The sequence below is a fragment of the Charadrius vociferus genome, unplaced genomic scaffold (assembly GCF_000708025.1).
Source record: "Charadrius vociferus isolate BGI_N301 unplaced genomic scaffold, ASM70802v2 scaffold467, whole genome shotgun sequence".
NCBI classification, from domain to species: domain Eukaryota; kingdom Metazoa; phylum Chordata; class Aves; order Charadriiformes; family Charadriidae; genus Charadrius; species Charadrius vociferus.
Window position 1 is genome coordinate 903,227 of NW_009649309.1, and position 7,462 is coordinate 910,688.

Here is a 7,462-nt window from a genome sequence, read left to right on the forward strand (position 1 = left end):
TGGAGAACACTTGTGTATCCCTTCAGACCGAGACCTTTCTCCAGAGACAGCCGGTGAAGGGCACTATCTCAAGTCCTCAGTGACAGTAGTTAGAGAACAGCCTTCTTGGGTTATGATCCTGACTCTTCCCATCAGCAGTGATGGAGCGAAGCCTCCCTGAAAATGCAAGGCTCTGCCATGATTACTTGGTTAAACAGCTTCCCATGACATATTACGTCAACCTCAGCTGCTGCAAATCAGTGGCTCAACAACTGCAGTGGAGATTGTAGACTGACACAGACTGAGGATCTAGTTTTTTCATGTACCTAATTTTTTTGTTCTGGAGTCTTTTAAAGTCGAAGCGAACATATGTCTGTGTGACTCATCGGCTCGCAGCTGTTTGTGATTTTCTGTCTCTTCAAATAGTGTGTCTTCTGTGCTCCACTCAGACAGTGGGAGGTCGTGATGTCCTCATTGCTTCTCACTTCCATCAAGCCGTGGGTCTGATACCTGCAGCAGACAACATGGCGAGCCCTGGCATATTGCAGTAGACAGGAGCACAGCAAGCTCTTTGCCACCACCTACGAAGTGAGGGCTCAGTAGGTTGTATAGGGAAGACGAAGGGGTGCCAAGCTGCCACACCTTGTACCACCACTGAGAGAGTGACCCATGGAAGAAATCAGACCAGCATTGCAACGTATTTGGTGTTCTGTGAGAAGCAATCGCTGCTGAGATGTTTCAGCCATTAAAACATGACATGCCTATCAGTACATGTCCTGCACCCTGAGAGGCAAAGACTTCCTCATGGGACATACATGTGTGTCTGCCTCTCAGTGCTGAGGTGGGCTTTGAGCAGGTGTTTGGGTAAGTGGGGTGCAGCTGTTTCCATGAGAAGTTGAGGTCTTCACCCAGACCTCTTCCACTTTGACATCTGGGTTCTGGGCTGATCCACACATGACATGGATGATGTGCTGTGCTTGATTCAGAATAACGGATGTAGATAGTTTTGCCAAGAGTAAGACACCCTCTTCTCTGAAAACATATGCACTGATGGGTCTGGCACTACAGTGACCTGGAGCAGGAGTATGATACCACTCAGCTAGTGGGGAGCCTTTTTGTATCAACATGAAGCATTTTTAACTCCTTTAAAGAAAGGAAAGGTTATGTCACAGTTAAGTTACAAGAGCTAGGCAGCACATGTAGTCAGGGTCACTCATCTCATTCAACCGCCACGGGAGGCTTGGATGAATGAAATCTGGTCAGTTCTGCCTGTGAGGATAGCCAGCGTGAGCTGGACAGATAGGCAGAGCTTTGATACTGCTGTGATATATGGTTTAAGGTTTTTCTAACTAGAAATGTCATGCCAAGATGTGATGGGAAAGAAAATGCCTTGCAGGTTGGCTGTGGCTTGTTATAGACTATGAACCTGGGATCTAGCTGGAATGTCTGGTGCATGCTGTGACCTTGCATAGTGCATGATGAGCAAGGGGTGATGGAAAAGGCCATGACGTTACCAGTGAGGATAAGGGCCTTTAGAAACTGCAGGGCAACTTCTTATTTTGGGATCCTTTTCCTCAATGCCAAGGAAATCCCAAGGCTGGGGATGGAGTATGTAACCTGCCTGAGGGGTTGTGCCTGGCTGTGCTGCAGTCGTTGCATGCTACCTTGCCTTTGGCAGTTCACAGGATCTTTTCCCATGCGTAGCACATGTGACAAATAGGAGTAATGGTGAGGGGCCATTTCATTGAATCACAAAGCTGTCTGTCCCCCAAGGGTTTGCCTTGCTCTTGCTCCCTCTTTCCAAGCTGTTTGCAGCCTGCAGGTTTCTCCCTTGAGATGCTTCTGTCCCCTCCTTCCCAGCTGCCTTTGTAAGACTGGGCAGGATTAGCAGCGATGGAACCTAAACGCCTCTCCTACCCAGGGCAAAACAGGGTACATACCTGCTAGCACATCGCAAGGCTGGGTCACCTATTTCACAACTCCAAAGCTTAGGTATGAACAACAAAATAGCCTGGGGTTAGAAAGGTGAAGATTCAAGCTACCAGGTATGTTTCATTTCTGGATATGTAATTGTAACAGTCAAGGTGTTGTATGGTGTAAAGCACAGCTGAGGGAGTTAGGCTCAGTGTAAGACTGAGCGCTCTTTTTTTTCATTGGTAAGCCACCGAGATCTTGGTTCAGTTCCACCAACGTCCTTTTTACACAAGTCAAACTATACTATACATACGTAGTATGGTGTGCTCTTAGGCCAGCATCCCAAAGGATGCTCTGGTGCTTTTCTGACTCAGAACTGCAAAAGTCTTCTAGACCTGTTTGACATTGAATGCCTTTGTTGCTGAGATTCTAGTACTTGTCTTGCGTGAAATGTGTTGCATGAATTGGAGATTGTCTGATGGAATGTGCATGTTCTATCAGTATTTGCTGATTAAAATATGCAGAGTGTGTCCTCCATGTGCAAGTGGAAGAAGCATGTGTGGACCAGAGAGAGTGTGGCAAATCCAGCATGATCCAAAATAGCCTCAAGTTATACAACAACTTTTAGTGTGCATTAATTTTTTTTATTTTTTTTTTTTATCCTTTGAAAAACTTAGTGTTGAAATGAACTTGCTTTTAAACTGCTAGGGAAAAAAGTGGCATAAAGCCTGTTTTCAAATGGCTTGACTTAAAACACCAGCTGTGGCGTAGGAAGCTCCTGGCTGCAAATTGCTGGAAGGGCATTTTGGGGATGCATCACTGCAGGTTTGTGCTAGACTCCCTTTCCCTGGCTATGCTCTTGGATGCTGCTGGAGGTAGTATTGTGGCAGTGGGACCTCGTACCCTTGTTGGTGCACCTGTCTCCTTGAGTCTGGAGAAGTCTGTTCCTGCAGCCCTCTCCACCCTGGCTCAGGGGGGGCTCCTGCCCATACAATGTTTTTCCCTTCCTTTTGGTGCAGGAAAGATGTGTGCTCACAGGCTAAGGGACTTGATTTCTGCTTCTTTGCCTGTTTCTATTTTGATGTTGAGACCATTATGACAGCTTAGTGCTACAGCTTCTTGTTTCATGAGGAAACAAAACTGTGTTGGTGCTGCCAAGCTGTCCTGGTCATTTAGGAACAAGGGAGGCCTGGGTACATTGTGTGAGTGCTGGAAATCCCCTTGCTATGCCATGAAAGAAAGGAGGTGAACCAAGATACTGAAAAACCTGAAGGGCATCCCATGACCCTGATTGAGAAAGGCAATATGGGTCAAACATTATTCTGTGATCATTTTGGCCTGAAGGCCTCTGCAGTTCTCAGGAGAAGAAGTAGAAGAGGTGACCCACAGAAGAGTCTTCAGGCAGGTCCTTGCTCCTGTGGCACTCTGTGCTGGCTGGACCACACAGCTGGGGAAAGTAGGACATGAGAGAGAGGGGGAACTTCCAACCTTCAAGCTGCTGGAAACAGATGGGATTTTTTTTTTTTCCTCTGGTTTTCTGAAGCTGGACATGTTGAGAGACCCATAATCTCACAGCTGCTGTTAAAATAGAGCAGAGGATGTGAGGAGTCACTAGGGCTAAGTGAAGCACTTGAGTGTGAAGCACTTGGGTATGAAGTTATGAAAGTGATTTAAATTGGTGGTACATCAGCATACATTTAAAGTACATTGTTGATTTTTTTGGGTGCTCAGCATGTGAAGCCTCTTGACAGATGTAAGTATTGCCTACTTTTTAGGTGCTCTTTGAATTTGGTTGTTAAACACTTCATAAAAAAACAGTCCCTTTAAAGTGTCTTGCAAGGTTTCATGTTTATCTCCAAAGCGTTGAGTACCAGATAGCTGTTGTGTTTGGCATGTATTTGCCAGGTTTTGTTGTTCGTTTTCAGGTTCTTCGTTAAATACTCTGCCTTGGCTGTGTGTCTTATGGCTTCTTATAAAAGCGATTTCTTGCTCATAAAACTGTCTAGTGTCCCTGGATGACTTTCCTGTTGCTCTTCTCCAAAGCGTGTTAGTCCCTTACTTCTCCTGTCCTCTTTAATCTTGACCTTCATTTTGTTTGCTGTTCTGGAGCAAAGGCTGGCAATCTGCTGACTTAGCAGCTCAGAAGACGATTGCATTAATTGTGTCTTTGCTGATGTCAACAAATTTTCTTCCTTTCTGCTTCCCTGCCTTTTAGTTTTGCTCAGAGAAGAGAAATAGCCAACTGTAATCCTGAGACAAGGAAGGTGTTTTTCCTTCTCTGCCACGCAGATGGGGACACTGGAGCTTGTTCTCCATTGCTTTCCCGGGAGCCCTTCCCACCTCAGGGCTCCTTCATCTTCTCCTCTTTCAGGCTCTTCTAAAATACTCGAACCATCTCTTCTGTGGCACCTCTGTAAGTAGCCATTGTATGGCCTGGTTGATCCTTGAGCTGCAAAATGCTCATAGACAGGCTGTAAAGTGAGGTTCTTGATTGCTAGTACTGGTGCTGAGCTGCAGTGTCACCTTGCACACACTGTGCCTTGGTTTTTTTCTGGGCAGGAACCATTGTGGGCCAAGGCAGCCTCTCCTGTAGTTAGCCACTGGATGTACAAACACTTATTTGATGCAGATAACCCTCATCCAACCCACTGGGACTTGTAGGTGGGGGAATCCAGCCCTTCCTCTAGAGACAGAGCCAGTTAAGAGCTGTGCCTATTCAGGGATAGCTGTTTGGGAGAGCAGGGTGATGGATGGGGCGACATGACACACGGACAAACTCTTTTATTTAGCACACAGAGGCTCAGGGAATTACAGTGGGTTGAAGTTGTAGACATGAAAGGTGAGCCAGAAAGTAAATGCACTTTCAACTGTTAATCTAGAGGGAGCTAGAGATGGACTGTTTAATCACAGAATACACCCATAAGGGTGTATTCCAGGCGTATGTCTTGGGACAAAAAATGGGTTGTGTCTGTGTTCAACATGCCCAGGCGTGTTCCCCTGCCCATTGTTCACTTCCGCAGACATTTTTATTGGAAAAAAAATACTTGGGATCTCCTGCCAGGGCAAACCTGATGTAATGGGTGCAGGCACAGAGTCACCTTCCTCTTGACTTAGTCCAAACACGCAACAGAATTCCTGCAGCCAGAGGTAGGTTGTACCATACCTGGAGTAACATCTGCCAGAGCAACATTTAGTCCAGATTAAATTATTAAATTATTATTATGGCATTAATTAAATTTAATAATTATTAAATTATTATTATGGCATTACTTTGAGGTGGATCTTTCCCATATCATTGCTTTGTTTTGCTTGTCTGAGGCATTTTTGAGCTGGCACTAGAAGCGAGAGGGAGCTTGTAATGGGAACTTTCTTGCTTTTGCATTTCCCAGCATCATAGCTCCAGCTTTTCTGAAGTGTGGTTGAAATAGCTTTTTCCCTCTTGGAAGATCGGGGGTTGGGTTAAAGGGACTGACTGGCAGTTTGTATGCACATCACTGTGTGGCTGCGGCAGACAGGTTGCCTTCCTTTTGAAGGACAGCTCCTGTGTGTTGGTCCCCTAATCCATATCAAAGATCCACTATTTAATTTGTTTGAAAGCAGCCGACTCTCTCTGGTTTGAAACTCTTGGAGAGTTTTCTACAATCTCTTGGGTTGACAGACTAGAGGCAGAGGTGATGAGGAAGGTGATGTCCAAGCTGGGGACAGTAGTCTCTTGGGTAGCAAATGGAAACACACAGCTTTGTATGGATATTTCCTTAGGTCAGTGATTTCCTGTCTTTTGGAAATCTTGTCATCCTCATTCCACAATGGCTGGTTTTGGTCCCTGCCTAAGCACAGTCAGCTCCTACATGGTCAAGATTTTTCGGAAACTTGAAAAAAGTCCTACTCTGCTCCCATGTGACATCAACATATCAATGCTTCCAGAGATCCTAACTTTGGACTGATGCATTGCTCTTGAAAAGCTTTCCATAAACCTCTAGTTCCTGCTTTTTGACTTTCTTATTTTTCAGCTCTAGTTTGAAACTCTAATTTAGATCGAGCATCAATCTTCTCCCCTTCCCATTTGACATTGTTGATTTGTCACTAATTAATTGCATGTCCGTTGAAAAAGTGTAACAACTGATTTCTGCCAGTGCAGATTTTGGGGCTATTGTGTATATGTTATATTTAACACCTTCTGCTGTGATAAAAAGTGGTTTCTGCATTTGTAGGACGAGATCCTTGCTGGTGTTGCAGCTTTTGAAGTTAGTTGAGGTATGCTGGTTTTTAAACCACTGAGGAAAAGGCCTGTGGTGCTTTAAATATTTAAACCCCTTTGTCATCTGGAGATGAACCATTTTCAAACTCCTTTTATGTGCAGACTGGTGAGGTTTTGCAAAGGACATTTGACTCCTGTATGGCAAATTTTAAACCTGACAAAAGATGTGCTTATCTTAGGCTGTTTTTTTCTTGGACTCCTCCCAGTTCCCAGGATATGCAAACCAAAACCTGAAAGCCCTTGTTCTAGATGCTTTTGATGTACCTATTTGACATCTCTAAAATACACCCACACACATAAATCCTTTGCTGGGTCACACTGGCATAGCTCCATGGAGTTCAGTCAAGCCAGTCTGACTTTTGTTGGCTGGGATAATGGTCCATAGATGAACACATAGGGCAAATCATCTTGATCTTTTGAACTGAGTATCAAAGCAGTCACTCTGGAGGAAAGCCAGGAGACGTACTCCAGGAATGCTGTGGGGCTCTTGCTAAAGTGGGAGATGCTCTGTTGTGCTGTAGAGGGGGACTGGCAGCTAGCTCCTTTGGGTGGTTTGCTTCCTCCCACAGCTGGGCTAGGGGTTCTGCAGCCTTACTGCTGACTGTATTGAGCTGTGCAGAGACTGACGCTGTGCTTCAGGCCTCCCAAGAGCCATAAGTTGGCCACCTCCAGGTGTTAGTGCTGGGGAGACCGCTGGATTTGCAGACCCTGATACCTGCATATCTCCAGGAAAGCTTGCTGCATGCACTTCAGCGCCCATGTGGGTACCTCCGTGAGAGGGATTGTTCCTTGCAGCTTCTCATCTGTGGGGGAATTTGGAAAGGGGAGACCGTGAAATGTTCCTCCCTTCAGGCTCACAGGAGAGCTCTATATTTAGTCGCTGATAATCTCTGTTGTGGCTCTGTGCCTCTAATCCTCTGCTCCGATATCCTCCCTGGAGAAGATGAGAGGTGGAGAAATCGGCCCAGCTGACGTGCTGGGCCAGCAGGATTATGGCACATCTCCACTCCCTTTCCTATAGGGTTCGCATTAAAACTTATTTGCTGGCCCACAGTGCCACAGCTGTTCTGTGTGTGCGTGCATATGAAACACCTCAGTAAGGGAGCATGGCTTGGTTTTGCAAGGAGATAGGGTATAACGTTGTTGGGCTGCTTTTGCCATAGTGTGGGGACTCGCCTTGAGTAGGTTAAGATGAGGTATTGCTGCAGGAGTAGGGCTGGGGTGAGTAAAAATAGTACTTGCATTTAAAACAGAAATAAGAGGATGCTGTTTCCCTCTGGCTGTGTGATTTATATACGCTTCCCCCCCCCC

General features: G+C 45.7%; 1 protein-coding gene across 1 annotated transcript in view; it reads left to right on the top strand.

Annotated features, from left to right (window-relative positions):
• Positions 1 to 7,462, top strand: part of SLC25A22 (solute carrier family 25 (mitochondrial carrier: glutamate), member 22) — a 28,009-nt gene that overhangs the window by 14,639 nt on the left and 5,908 nt on the right. The gene's annotated exons all lie outside the window — the stretch shown is intronic.